The sequence below is a fragment of the Choloepus didactylus genome, chromosome 5, assembly GCF_015220235.1.
Source record: "Choloepus didactylus isolate mChoDid1 chromosome 5, mChoDid1.pri, whole genome shotgun sequence".
Classification (NCBI taxonomy): domain Eukaryota; kingdom Metazoa; phylum Chordata; class Mammalia; order Pilosa; family Megalonychidae; genus Choloepus; species Choloepus didactylus.
In genome coordinates, this window is record NC_051311.1 from 95,100,900 (window position 1) to 95,117,393 (window position 16,494).

The window sequence follows — 16,494 nt, forward strand, 5'->3', positions numbered from 1 at the left end:
GCACAGTGCCTGATACATAGTTAGGGCTCAATAAACATTTATTGAATATATAAACCTGCTTGTCATTCTTGATTGCCAAATTACATCTATCATATCTCCACTCTCTCAGGATTAGAACCTCAGTATAATCTTTGTCACCTAAATTCTATCAGTTGTTAAATTCTATAGATTCTAAATTAACAATATCTTTCAAGTATGACTTTTTTTCCATTCTCCTTGCTCATTCACTAGTTTAAAATTCTATTGCTTCTCTCTTACACTAAAGCATTAGTTTCTGTTTTCACCATTTTCAACCTCTTTTCCAATCTCTTCTAAATGCTGCTGCAAGATAAAATATTCCAATAGCACAGAATTTACCATGTCACTCCCTGAATTGGGCTTTTGTAAGTCTCCTTAGTATTTACAGAATAAAGTCCAACCCTCTTTGCATTCAAGGTCCTCACTAATGTAGTCTCAATCTCCATTTGGGAAGTTACCTAGAGAGTGTGTTTTATTCTTCCTACTCTTTGCAATTGTATTTGACTCATATGGTTTGGAGGAGAGGAGAATAACCTTCCCTAAGCTTTAGACACCTTCTGATTTTTTCTAACATAATTCAGGGTAATTCCACCCTATCAAAACTCTGAATTTCAATAAAACTGAAAATTTGCTGTGTGACATAATCAATTTTGCCATTAGTTCTCAACATTTCAGTTGGAAAACTACTGCAGCTCCACTATCCACTGAAGCCACTTCATCCAAGTTGTTCTCATTTTGCAGGTTTACATGGCTCTTAAATATTTTGACCTGTCCTTAGCTTGATTTGAAACTCAATGCCTTCATCAAATTATCTCTCTCTCTGTCTCTTCTGCAGGTCTTCGAAGATGTCCAGAACCTCTGTTAGAGCAACATGGTGCTTCAAAACATCTCACATTGACTGTGGCTATCAACCTACTGCACAAGGTATGTCTCTAGTTTTTTTAAATGTACTAGGTTGTGCTTTAGAAACATGGTGAATCTAAATGGAATTATATATTATAGTTATTGTTTTATTCTCTTGTACATAGAAAAATAATATGGACTGTAGAAGTACATAGTCAGGCTTATATCTTTCTCGCATTTATCTCTTTCAGTATTCTTTATCACTCCCCAATTTTCCTGTGATTTACAGGCTATTTTTTAGGTCTTATATGTTCATTCACTTTCTTCCCAGTTTTTTTTTCACTTTCTTGGAAGACATTTTCACCCAACAGTGTGGGGAAGATGATAGATGATGCACATAACATGTTAGTCCGTAAGATAATGAAAAGTGATGCTAATTGGGAAAGAGCTGAGTCATAACTGTTTTGCTGTATACGCAGCATCATTATAACAGGGATTTTTGTTCAAATAAAAATTCTGAGTAAGATTTTATAGTAAATATTTGGGCAATGATAGTTCAGAGTGAGATTACTGAAATTATATTCTATTCTGCACATATCCTTTGGTCCAGTTACATTAAGCTACACACTTTGAGCATTTATTCATGATGCTCTTAACTGAGTCCTCTGCTTAGAATCTCTCTTCCAGTAGCTTCCTTCCCACTGTGTTTCATGTGTCCATGATCAACTTTGTTTTTGTTTTATGGTCCAGAACATGGACAGTTTCCTCTATTCAAGTTGTTTGTTTCCTCCCAGTTAGAATTCAACACTTTTATCTGAATTTTCATGGCTTCCTCATTCATTCATTTACTAAGCATTATCAAGCTCCTATTATGTCCAAAATTCTATTTTAGACCCTGGGAATAGAGCTGTATACAAAATTGACTAAAATACTTTCCCTTATGGAGCTATATTCTAGTGGGAGAGACAGAAAAGAAGGTTATTTAACACAGTGTAATGTATTCCAATGGTTTGCCACGATTCAGTGACAGTGTTTTGTTTCCATAGCTCCATGTTACATTCCATTGAGATGGGCTTAGCCCCCCAAAACATAATATTTGCACAAAAAAAGATTGTGACTTGAGGTCTTCTCATTCACCACCACTTAATAAAACTTCCATATTTTATTTAAAGAAATAATATTCATGTGAATACAAAATTAGCATGCTTTCTACTCACAGGTGGTTTTCAATACACAGATTTTAGATCATCAAGATCTTATGGTGTAGTAGTATTTAAAATTCAGAAGTACCATTTCAAAGAAGCACAATTAACAAGGGCATTTGAAGTGGTTAATATTTTCAAACATGTCTGCACAAGCAATTGTATCAGATGTACCAACAATCCAGTTATTCTTTCTTTCTCTCAAATGGATGGACCAAAGAAATCATGCTCTCAGAAGCCAATGCACAACTATTTTATTTTTTAATTGGAGCAATTTACCATTTAAAACGTGAATAGTAAGTGATGGCTTATGTAGTGATTTCCCTTATGTAGTGATTGCTTACTATCTTTACTCAAGAGGACTCTTTAGTACTCGTGGGGCTTAAATCATCAAGAACATTTTTAAAGGGGCCAAAATTGCTCTGCCTTGCTTTTCTTTATATTTTTATGCTATATTTATTGACCACCAACTATGTTCTAATATCTGTGGTCTGGGATGTAAAAAATAAACTACTCTAAAAGAATTTAAAATATGGTGGGAGAAAAATATACTCACAGAAACAATCCGAAGGAGTAAACCAAGTGACAAAGGGGAGTGAAATTCTGAGTGGGATGAGGCTCAGAATTGGAATGTTGGTATGAGTAAGGGCTGTTGTTTAGTTACAGTTCTGTCACTAAAGCATGATTATAATTTGAAGGACTTATTACAAGCTTACTGGATATCTTCCATGTATCTTATCTCAATATTATATATTTAGTATCAGTTATTAATTGGGCCATTTTGGACCCCATGTAATTTAATTTCAGCAAACCCTAAACAAAAGAAATAACCTTGGGGGGAAAAGGGTAATAAAGGCTAAGGTGACTTGCCTAACACTATATGTCTTTTAATTGACAAATATAAATAGGAATATTCACAATAGAAACTCTGGAAATTAGAATCTTTTCTGAATAATATTTGCATAAACAACTCCTCCAGGGAAAACTGTATAGAGTTAGTAGAATTTAAGCAATGATATTAGAACAATTTTCTTTTCCTAGGTATTGTGTTCTAGATGTATAATGTTATCCAAGAATATTCATCATTCTAATATTTTCCTTATTTTTTTAATTGCACTATATATTTTACCATTTTGGTACAGAATTCAATAGTTTGTTCAACAAAGACTCATAACATATTCTTTATTCACATTTTAAATGTATATCCTTATTTTGTATATCTCAGCTTATATAATATTTCTGTATATAGTATGGCAAGAATAATTAGAATATTTCATACACTTCAGTACACATTCCTTGTCAATTCAAAAGATATTTTCAAGAAGCCATTGTTGTAATTAGCAACCATTAGCCAATATCTGTTATTTTAAAGTTTTGTGATTTTAAACATTATTATTAAAGCAAAAATCATGAAATACTCATTGATTTTTCAGATTGATACATCAGACAGTCTTGAAATGTCCTCCTTGCCTCAATTCCATGTCACCATACTTGTAGCTTTCCATTTGCTATTTGGTGGCTTGTTCAACTCCTTTGGGTTGTCTGTCTTCACACTGAATGTCACTATTCTTAAGTGTATCTTATTCCTAAATATTGGCTCTTGTTCCCTCCTATATATTGTAATTATTATATCCTATTATTACCAAATAAACACCTTTATCCCAGACCTCGTTCCTGAGTTCTAGACTTGCAATTCTAGGACCTGGGAATATAGCAGGGACCTCAAACTCAACATGTCTCAAATTTAACTTCTTATCTTTTTCTCCAAATCTTTTTCTCATAGATAGGGTCCATGTCAGTAAAAGTCAATACCTCCCTTTTTCAAATCAGAGTCCAAGGAATCATCTTTTATATCTCTTTCTTGACCTTTAATTCCAACTTTTCTGATTTTTGTAAATTTAACCCTTTTTAATATTTATGGAATCTGTCAACCTTTTCCCATCAACAATATCCTGAAACAGGTCACCTTTTCTCTTGCCTGTTTGCTTCATTATCCTTAAATACAATTATGGTTCTTCATTTCTAATTCAAAATTCTACAGCAACTTCCCAAGAAAAATTCCAAAGTTGTTAAGCTAGCATGCAAGGGCCCTTTGAACAGAGACCTTATTGACCTTTCCAGCCTCATTTCTCATAAACTTCTTGAGTGATTCATGTTCTTTCCCACATCTGACCCTTTGCAAATGACAGCACTACTCCTTCATTCTGCAATACAATATTTTCTCTAATTTCACTACTCTATCATTACTACTGCTACTGCTACTTCTGCTACAGTTACTACACACACACATGCACATACACACACACCGTTCAGATGAGCTCCTTATCTTTATTCATAATTCAATACATTCTCTCAGAAACCTCTCTTGACCTCCTATTCTGGGATGGACTCCATACTCCAAATGTGTTCGCATTGTACACTGTTCACATACTTTTTACTATATTGTAATTGTCCTTTTATGCTTCTGTTTTCCTTGCTAGATTTCAATTTAGTGATTCTGGTGGTTACGTAGTATGTCTTATTCATTTTTTATTCTCAGTGTTTATCACAGTACTTGAAACAGAGTGGCATTTGTTGAATTTTGTTGAATGATTGAATGAAATAATTCTGTCTAACACATTACAGACACTATATAATGACAAGTTTAAAATGAATCAGGCATAGGTAATCCTTCAAGAAGCCTGAAGTTTCTTCTGTGACTCTTCCCATTTTTCCCATTTCTCTTCATCTGAGGTGTAATGTGTTCGTACTGCTAATAATATCAAAATAATCTTTAGAAGTATCTTTGTGGTAAATTTATTTTCAGTTTGAAAATTCAGTCAGCCATTCTTCAATCTCTGCGCACATACTGAACTATAAGCCTCTCTTTCTTTTTGAAATAAAATTAAGGAATATGAATAAGACCAAATAAAAGAAGAACTCTTCAAACATTCAATTGCTCCACCCAATATAAGGCATTACTCCATCACAGAATACTATTGAGGAAAATAGGGTAAATTAGACAGTAAAATGTATCCATTCATATATATACACGTAATCCCATATTAAAATGTATGAAGATGGATACTAAATCCACATAAGAAATCTTCAACATAAATAAACATGGCATGTTCTCTAAATCCTTGTTATGAAAACTTTCATATCAAAATTTTCATCTGCTCTTTTGCCAGGGAAGCCTGGAAGTTACAGTTCCAGGATTAGGAAAGGCTAAATTAAGCTGTAATTTATTACTTAAAATAAGTAAGGCTTATTTCTCACTTACACTACATGCCCATCCAGGTTGGCTGGGAATTCTGGTCCATGCTTTCCTCATTCATAAACTTATGTTGACAAAGCATCAATAGTCTGGAACACCTTCATTCACTGTGGAAAGGGGAAGGGAAATTCTTAAAAACTTCTGTCAGGAATTGACAGCCATTATGTCCACTTATATTTTATTGGCCATGACTAACTTATAGGGATTGGGGAAGTGTAATCCTATGACGTGCCTGGAAGGAGAATCATCAATAATAAGATGACGGACTAGGGATAGGTTAACTACAGTGAACTCTTTGAATAAGAAAGGGGACATTAAGACACTCACAGCAAATACTGGCCTGCAGTAATTCTGAAATCCTGATGAATACACATTTATTTGGAGAGTCCCTAATTTAGGGATGAGGGGATAATATTTCTTAATTAGGCCTTGATTTGGAGTAGCTACCTTTCCCTTCCAAGGCTCCTTGGGGATTCGTCCTGTTCTTTTAAGTTTCTTGGCCATATCTGATGTAGGATTAGCAAATACGTTCTCCTTGGGAACTCAGCAGCTTTCTCAGTCCACCTGTTGCCTACAGTATTGGGTGCCCAAGAATTGTTTTAAGACATGAACACTCCATATTCTCTCTTATTCTAGGCTGCTTTCTTCCTCTAAATTATCTCAAAAACTTAGATGACCTTTTGTATATTTCATTCCAGGGAGTCCCCATGTGCCCCTCTAACTATAGACACATTTCTTTCCATTGCATTATTCTTATCTTGGCAATATTTCTGTTTTCTTACCCTATGATTCTCTTTGTGAGCTTTATTGTGGGTATCTAGATCTGATAAAGCTTTGATGGGGGCACTACACACTTAGTTTCTTTTCCTGAGCCATTTGTCCCACTCCTTTTTATACCATAACAGTTTCCTTGCTTCCAGAAAGTCAAGCTCAAGTTGCACATTTTAATATTTAAAAAAATAGCAGTACCCACTGTAAAATAACAAGTATTGTATTACTCAGAATAGTCTAAATAATTCTGAAGTAACAAACAGTCCCCAAATACAAGAAGGCTTAATACAAGAAGGTTTAATTTCCTCATATTTTACATGTTTACTGAAGTTCAGATGGAGACTCTGTTCTATGTCATCCCTACTCAAGAATGCAAGATAATAGAGAATCTACAATCTAGAATATCATTATTGCCAAGAAAATAGAAAGAGATCATGGTGGATCACATGCTGACATTTAAAGTCTTCTGTGGAAGTGACCCACAATAATTCCACACACATTTCATTGACCAGAGAAAGTCTCAAGCCATATCTAACTTCATGGTGACTGGAAATGAAATTCTACCATGGGCCATAAAGAGGAAATCAGCAATATCCCTTAAAAGCATCAATAACTGCCATGGGTCTTAAACCAGAGTGGATAATACCTTAAATCAGAGTAGATAATACCACTGTAAACAAAATTATGTTTAACTGCATTTATATTTAATCTCAGTTTCTACCTAAGATCCCTTCAAAAATACTGTAATATTTAATACTATAACAATATTCCTTTATAAAGCTAAGACATAAATAAAAAGGAAGAACAGCCATTTGGCCCTATCCGTCTATGAAACATTCAAGTTTGCTAGCCAGGAAAGTAGTTTCATGTTATAGAATATGTAACCATTAACTAAGGCTAACAATATATCCCTTTGTAAGAAAATAATATAGATTCACCTGTCATTCATAGAAAATGAATTTATTCCTCTTTTCTAGCCACTGAAAGGATTTTATTATTTTATGCTTATATCCAGCATGCAATATGTGTTAAGAAGGCAATTTCATGTGTCTCAATTTTTACATTCAGATAAAAATCTCAAAATCTTTATATGCTTGATTTATTTCTACATAAATTAAAGCCAGATCTTTTTGGAATACATGTTAACCAATTTGTTAGCTCATTCTCTCTTTTTTTTGTTAATAAGCTTTGTTTTGTGAAATCAGTAAATTCAAGCAATTGTTTTCTAATTATATAAGAAATTTGGAAAGAATGACATCATGTCATGGAAAGAAAACTTTCCAAAAATATCTTGATTATCAAAACTAGTTGGTAGTGAGTTGGTGAATGATTAAAAAAATCCAAACAAATAAATTATATGGTATATTAGAAGGTGATATGTGTTGTGGGGTTAAACAAATTGAGGAGAAGGAGTCAGGCAAGCCAGGTGAGAGGACCATGTTGAATGAAAGGCCCACAACTTCTTCAGATCCTTACTCATTTCTCCTATTGTTATATTCTTTCCACTCCCAACATGCATTACATCTATTGTTAAACCATTATGAAATTTTTGTTTTTGAATTGTTGTAGTTCACAACAAAATCATATGAAAACCAAGGGAATGTTTATCATAAAAGGAAAGAAAGAAAATAGCATTAATTTTGTAGTAGTCAAAAAAGCTATTTATAGCTATTTTTAGTAAATTGTTGCTGAAGTTTTAGTAGCTAAATGACTATCTTCAGCTTTGTAATCTTTTATTCAGCAAGGCTGATAATAATATAAAGTTAGCCTTAGAGGAAGAAGTTCAGAAATGTTGGCTCAAATTATAACATACCTAATATTTTGACAGGGCTAGGGCATTTGCTAAATTATAAGTGTGGACAATCATATCTTTAAAACAAATTTTAAGTTGCTTTGAGAAACTAACTGCTGGTCTCATACTTTACTTTTATATCTGTGGTCAACTCTTTTTCACTTCCCTCCTCAACAATGTGACTGTGAGTAGAGTTTAAGCAAACAGTTTTTAGACAAATAGAATTGCAGCGTCACCGTATTCCACAGATCACAGAACAATTTTCACATTTGGCCTCTGGGAAGATCCAATGAAAGGAGAACTTTTCCAAAATTACTTTGAATAAGAACTCTATTACCAAGGAAGAAGTCTTGCTTCATCTTCTTTCTCTCTCTCTTACTGTCTCTTTCTCACTCCCTTTCCATACTCTCTCACACATCCTTTCTACCTTTCTCCCTTTATCAGAAATTTGAGCTTTGGCCCACTAGTTTCATCAACAACACTTTATACAGTTTCATTTTTTTATGATAAAGTTTTCTTGTAAGCTCCAGAAATGACAATGATTTAATTATGCCCCTTTAATTCAATCTACCCTTTGCTCTTTCCTGAAAATGTATCTTCATTGATGAGTCACATTGTCTGTTCCTTTCAACCCATTAACCATTACATCATTCCTATAGCATAATTACATACGCTGCCTTCATTTAGTTACTGGAAGAGGCATCATATAAAGTGAGCAGACTTCTCTTGGAAATGATAACTTGGATTATATCCATTACTAATATAATTTCTTGGATATTTTCCCTTATTATTTTATTACATCCAAAGAGAATGCATCAGCTATTTAAACCTATCAACAAAATAACTATAATCATAACTACTTTTATTTACACAGCATCTCTTGACTGAACATCCACAAAGACTTAAGAATTGGTTTCAAACACAATACATGGAAAGATGATACATCAAAGGTAATGAAAACAAACATATACTGTTGGGTTGGATTAGTCTTTGTGTAGGATTTTTTTAAAACAACATATCCAGTTTTAAACCAAAGATAAAATGGATTTTTTTTGTAGTTGGTGCCCAAAGAAGCTGGATAAAAATAAAATAAGCATAAATTGTGATTTAAAAAATCACATGCTTTAAGCATTAGTTCAGATTAAGATAAAAAAATGCTGACTATCAAGAAACTGCTTCGAGTTCTTCCTAAGAGATGATATTCTTGATGGTAAGTGGTGTTAACTATTGTATTCTCTTTCTCTCTATAACTGGTTACAGTCTCATCTACTAGATTTATTTTTTAAATTAATTCTTGGTTAACAGACAATCAATGAAAGTGGAAATATATTCTATTAGTTTTAATGTGTCATTGTTTTCATTTATTATAAATGCAAACACATTCACATTCCATGAACTTTGATATGAAAATTTTCATGGCAATTTTAGAAACATCATTCTAAAGGTAATATGTGGTGATCTGATCAATTACTTTGTCTTCTTTATTAATAAATAACTGAATATTGAGCCTGGTATGCTGGATGATGGGCTAAAAATTGGATAGGACTAAAGGAAAACAAACAAACTTAGCTCTGGTTATCTAATGTTTGCATTGTGGTATACCAGTTTGGAACACAGAAATAGGAATAAAAGTTTTCCTGAGTTAAAATTCTGGTTCCACTGCTAATTTCTTAGGGAATTTTGGTAATTTATTTAATCTGTTGGCACCTCAGATTCCTCATTTATAAAATGGAAATAATAATATATACCTTACAGAGTTAAAATAAAAACAGCATATTTGAGATACTTTATGGCCTGATAGAAGTGTAGGATTTAGGTGAATTAGGTATAAGAACTAAGGCTGAAATTTTTGGTTGCATACAGATAAGACCTTATTTTCCATAGTAGGATATGATTTTATCCAATTTCGTGAATTACCCATTGATATATATTATTAAAGAGAGTAATATAATCATGTTGTGTTTAGAAATTTCCTTTAACAATTGATAAGATCTAAAGAAGCAATGATAGGGACTTGCATCTCATGGCAGAGAAAATTGAGGAAAAGATGGAGTTGTGAAACACAATACAAGAAGCAGTTTTGAATAGATGTTGGAGGTACAGCCTTTAGAATTAAACAGACTGGATTGTTCCCAGTCTGGCCACCTAATACTTGTGAATTTTGGGGAGATTTACTTTTTTCCTTTTAAAATCTCAATTTTCTCATGTATATAGTATAGATATTAATACCACTTTCTTCATAAGATTGTGGTAAGCATAAAACTAGATAATAAATATATTATATTTAGTAAATATCTGGTACTTATAATTGAGAATTAAAATGGCAGCTAATTATTGTTATTTTTAGAATGATTAGCACTGTATCTTCTGCATGAGGAGGATGTGAAAGGGAGAAGCCTAGAGAGACTCATATTTATGAAGTGAACAATTATATTGAAGATGATGTAAAACATGTCAATCATTTATTATTGTTTACTAAGCATTTCCATATTTCCTGAACACTTACTGTGCTGCTTTGGATGTATTATGTCCCCCTAAATGCCATTTCTTTGATGCAATCTTGTGGGGACAGACTTTTTAGTGCTGATTAGTTTGGAACCCTTTGACTGAGTGTTTCCATGGAGATGTGATTCAAACAACTGTGGGTGAAACATTTGACAGAATTATTTCCATGGAGATATGGACCCCAACCATTCAGGATGGATCTTGATTTAATCACTGGTGTCCTACAAAGAGCTCACAAACAAAAGGAGCTCAGAGCAGCTGAGAGTGACATTTTGGAGAGCAGCTAAGAGAGACATTTTGGAGATGGCTATTGAGAGTAGACTTTTGCTGACACTTTGGGGATGGTAGACCAGTGTTTGCTCCAGAGAAGCTAAGAGAGGACAAAATGCCCCACCAAGAGCAACATTTTGAATAATGCACAGGAGCTGAGAGAGGAGCTGGAACACAACTTAGGATCAGCAGATGCCAGCCATGTACCTTCTCATCTAAGAGGTTTTCCAGATCCAATGGCCTTCCTTTGGTGAAGGTAAACTCATGTTGAGGCCTTAATTTGGAAATTTTCATGGCCTTCAGACCGTACATTTGTAACCAAATAAACCCCCTTTATAAAAACCAATCCATTTCTGGTGTTTTGCATAATGGTAGCATTAGCAAACTGGAACACTCACTATATGCAATCATAACATTCATGTGTGTGTATGTGGCACTGTAAACAACCAAAGCCTAATTTGTTCAATATATAATTATTAGGCACAATAGGAGCTAGGCATTATGCCATGATTACATACAAGGGATAGTGAAAACTGAGAAGACATTCCTCCTACTTTTTGTCAGGTAATAGAATAGTGAATTGCTAGGTTTCTAGCTTGATTGCAGATGCACAAGAATTAGAAGGAAAAAATAAAGACACATGTCTCAGTAAAGTGCTTACCAAATTAGAATACAGGAAGTTTGAGGATAAAGTAAGGATTTATTTCAAAAAGCTAACAAATGAACTATAAAACAAATCTGCAAATTAAAAGGAATAATTAATATAACTAAAATTAGAAATCAATTAAATAGAAAAATACAATAAAAACAATAGAGGAAAAAGTCAATAAAATCAAAAGATGTTCCATTAAAAAGACCAAAGACCAATGAAGTGGTACAACTTTTGCAATCTGATTAAAAAGAGAATACAAAAGAAGGTACAGCAACAGGTATGAATATTTCAGAAATAAAATAATTCAATTTCAAGTTTATATTAAAAGTTTCAACTATCTGAATAAAACAGATATTATAAGAAATTTAAAGTTAAAAATTGACCCAAGCATAGGAAGAAAACTTTTTTTAGCATTAATTGTGCTGAGAATTAAAAAAATACAGAGACCTAGAACAAGTCAGTAAGTCCAAATGGTTTAGAGGGCACTTTCCTCCTAACTTCACAAAGAGATAATTCCTGGAATTTAAACTAATTCATAATACATTAAAAAAAAAAGGTTCCAAATTAATTCTTGAATGTTAGCACAAACATGACAGCAAAAAACAAAACAAAATACCAAAAAGTCCCAGGAAATTACATACAGCAGTTTATTAAATGAATAGCATGACCATGTATGCTTTACCTAAAAAATACAAAAGGACACTATGAATATTATTTATCATATTCAGAAATGAAAAATTACACTATATGTATTACTGTACAGAAAGTACATTAGTACAGAAAGCATTTTATAAATCTCAGAATACTTCCTAATGAAATTCATATGAAATCAGGACCAGAAGGAAATGTTGTTAATCTACCAAAATCTTATAGATAATATAGTGCTGGGTAGTGAGAATCTAGAAAATTCTAACCTAATCAAGAATAATATCCAAGCAATCCAGTAAGATAAAAAATTGATATTATATATGAAGTATTTGAAAGGAAATAACAAAACTGTCATTACTTGGAGTCAATATTATGGTCTACAAAGAAAATTTGTGAGACTCTGTTAAAAACCTCTATGAGCTTTTAAGAGTTTTTAAGGTGAATGAATATGGATTCAACATTACCAGTGATCTAGCTTTCCTTTTTTATTTCAGCCGGTCAATTTAAAAATTTTATCAAAACGGTATCACCCAACGTATTCAATAAGTGTGAAATATGTTATAAAAAAATCAGACAAAGTTTAAAGCCCCCCCACCTCTCCTTCAAAAAAACTGAAGAAGATAAAAATGATCTGAATAAAGGCTGGTCACATTCGTAAATGAGGAAAGTCAATATTGTGAAGATATAAATTCTCTTCAAAATTTACATTCAATACAGTATTAAGTTAAGTCATTCCAGAATTTTTTAATTTGATAATCAAATTTCAAATGGAAATGAAAAAGCAAAAAGATTGATAATGCATCTTTGCAAATAAAAAGAAGTGCAATAAGAATGTCTTGCCCTTGGAGAGCAGTACATTCTATAATGCTTTTTTAGAGCTTAGATAAATAATGAGTTGAGTTGAGTTCAAATTAGATCCATGTATTCATGAAAATTTAGGTAGAATCCTAGTTGCATTTTAAACCTGCATGGAAAAAGTGGATTATTCAACAAGTCACTTGGTCTTATATCTGTATGAAGAAATAAAACAGAATTATTGATGCAAAAAAAATCCAAAAGTTTATTAAGATAAAGCATGACCATGAAGACTTTATTTCAAGAATATAAAGATAAATTAAAACCTGGAGAACTATTAATGCTTTTAGCACTTAGCAAAGGTAAAATTACATTATATTATAATATTAGTCTGTGTATTAAACTTTTGAAAGAATTTGATAGCAGAGGACCCAGCAAATAGAAAATGTGCATAATAATGAATGGATAAATGAAATAAACATTTAAAGTAATATTTGAAACCATAAAAGTGCTAGAAAAAAGCATAATAAAATGTTTTAAAGTGGGCTGAGAAAGACTTTTCAAAGTAAAGTTACAGTTTCTAGAATCCAAAATAATAAAAAAAAAGGAAAAGAAAAGAACCTTGGACAGATTTGACAGTTTATGTTTGATTTGAGCTTTGAGGATGGGGTTTAAACTTGACTGCCAAAGATAGGAAGTATGCTAACTTACAGAGGCATGTATCTGATATATAACCAAGGAATAAAGGAGATCAAATATTGTTAAAAGAATTTAACTAGGATATCAGATATGTGTATGGATGAGGAATCATTTCCTGCTATCTAGGTGATCAGATTTATATTTAGTTTAAAAGCCAGTCTGTACCCAGTCTGTACTGAGTATTCATCTCAAAGCCGTAGGAAGCTGCCTAATAAACTTATCTCCTCCTTTCCAAGTCATTGGATGGTTGTGGGCCACAACAAGTTCTCCACTTTTGAAACTTTATTCACTGTTATGTATATTTCCTATTTCCAGTCCCTCTGCTAGAAATCTGTGAAACAAAGTTGATAAAAAGAAACAAAGTCTTGACTCCACTAGAGTTTACAATCTAGCAAATTTTGGAGAAATACTAAATAAAGACAGAAAAATCTGAGTAAGCAAATATTTCAAATATTAAAAGAATAAAATATAATGAAAATAAAAAATAAAAAGGGAGAAAAGTTTCTGGAAAATATTTGCAAAATACATGAAATAAGTGATATGAGTGTGTTTGTGTACATATTAGTGTAATCCAAACAAATCTATAAGAAAATAATGCATCTTCAATAGAAGGATGATGAATACATGTATAGTTAAGAAGAATGACAGCACACACACAAAAAAAAAAAGAAAAAGAAAAAGAAATGCAGAAGTACAAAAGAAGAAATGCAATCAGGAAGAGACAAGGACCAAGACGGTATTTTAAGACATTCAAGGATGTCCCCCACAGAATCTTTGAACAATTAACAAAAACTGGCAAAGTCATCTTCCTCAGAACTGCAGAAAACAGTACAATAACTGGGTAAGTGCCAAATCAAGAAAATGCAGCTTAAAAATGGTAGGCAAAATTCCTGGTACTCTTGCTAATCCTTCCCTGACCCCATCATTCAAATGGTGTGGAGCCAGTTTGTGAGCCCCTTGTGGGTCCCTGGACCTGTTCTGGAGAAAGCAGAGTATCCACTATATGTGAACTGAGGTGCTTGTATGATGGTGCCAATATACTGGGTGAAAGTCTGAAAGACTTAACTAGGAATCTTGTCTCAGTCTCACCCTTCCAGAACTTGTCTTATATGCAGAAGCAGCTTGCAAATCACTAAAACAGTGCAAGAAATAGCTAAGTAAAAGTGGTCTGGGGCAAAGGATTACCTACTTGAAGTAATTCAACAGGGCACCTGAGAGGGGTAGAAAATATATTTCATAAGGACTATAGGGGATATTCCAGTTCTTGTAAACGGGAGAAATCCTAAGGCTAGAGACAAGCACAAGCCCAGTACAAGAAGCAGGCTGCAATCAGGCTCAGATAAGACTGAGAGGACCCTGACTTTTCATTTACCTCAGTCTGAAATTCTGATAAGAGGGCTAAACTCTGAAGGAGACCTATAGTCAATGCAGGAACAATTTTAAAGACTGTAAAAGGTGTTTTGTCTGCATTCATTTCTTTGTTTATCTTAACTCTTGACAGGCAAAGAAGTCTAACTGGATACAAACTTCAGGAACAGATAGCTCAGGGATTAAATCCCTGAGTTAACACTTTAAAACATTAAAAGGTACAGTATACAACAAAGATTATAAGACAAAGGAACAGGAAGTGATGGTCAATCCAAAGGAACAAGATAAAAATTCAGAAATCAACAGTAAAGAGGAGCAGACTTTAAAAAACTATACACCTCAATATGCTCAAGGAAATAAAGGGAAATATGGGAAATGAGCTAAAAGATATCAGGGAGAAATGAAAGAACAACATAAGAATCTCAATAAAGGGATAGAAATTTTTAAAAGGAACCAAACAGGAACACTGGAGTTGAACACCACAATAACTGAAATGAAAACTCCCCTGTTGGGTTTCCACAAGAAGATTGGAGCTGGCAGAAGAATCAGTGATCTCTAAGACAAGACAATTGAAATGATTTAGGCTGAGGAGTAGAAAGATAAACAAACAAACTGAACAGAACTTAAGAGACCTGTGGGACACCATCAAGTGTACCAATATATACATTACAGGAATCCTAGGAGGAGAAGGAAAAGGGAAAGGGGCAGAAGGAATATTCGAAGAAATAATGGCAGAAAACTTCTGAAATTTAACAAAAGACATGAATATGCACATTCAAGAAGCCCAGGGAACACCAAACAGGATAAACTCAAAGGGAACTATGCCAAGACACAGAGTATTCAAACAGTCAAATGACAAGGACAAGGAAAGTTCTGAAAGCTGCAAGAGAAAAGCAACATGTTATGTACAAGGCAGTCCAATAAGAGTTCCGGTTTCTCATTAGACATCATGGAGGCAAGAAGGCAGTGGGATGAAGTATTTAAAGTGATGACAGAAAACAACTGCTAAGCTGGAATTTTATATCTAGTGAGATCTGCAAAATGAGGGATTAAGATAGTCTCAGATAAAAGTTGACAAAGTTCATCATCACTAGACTTGCCCTATAAGCAATGCTAAAGGGAGTTCTTCAAATTGAAAGTAACAGATACTAGAGTGGATTGAAGCAGCGTAAAGAAACAAAGACCTCCAGTAAAGTTAACTATATGGGTAAATTATACATGCCAGTATTGTATTTTTTTTGCTATGTAACTCCATTTTTTACTTCTTAAGTTTCTAAAATACACATGCATAAAAGTAATGATAAATCTATGTTTTTTGGCATAAAATGAATGAGGGTATAATCTGTAGCAAGTGCAAAAAAGATGGAGGAGTATAGGTACAGTGTGTGTTTATGCTACTGAACTTAAGTTGTTATCATATCAAAAGTGGTTGTTATAGATCTAAAATGTTAAATTTAAGCCCCCGTGGCAACCACAAAGAAAATCTATGATACAAATATACAGAGAATTGAAAAGTGACTCACAATGGTATAATACAAATGTCAAATAAATATGAAAGTATACATTATGGAAGAATTCAAGTATAAAAATGGTATAATACTTACAAAGACCAAAGAGCAAAATGGCAGAAGAAAGGCATATACTATCATTAATTACTTTAAATATAAATGGATTA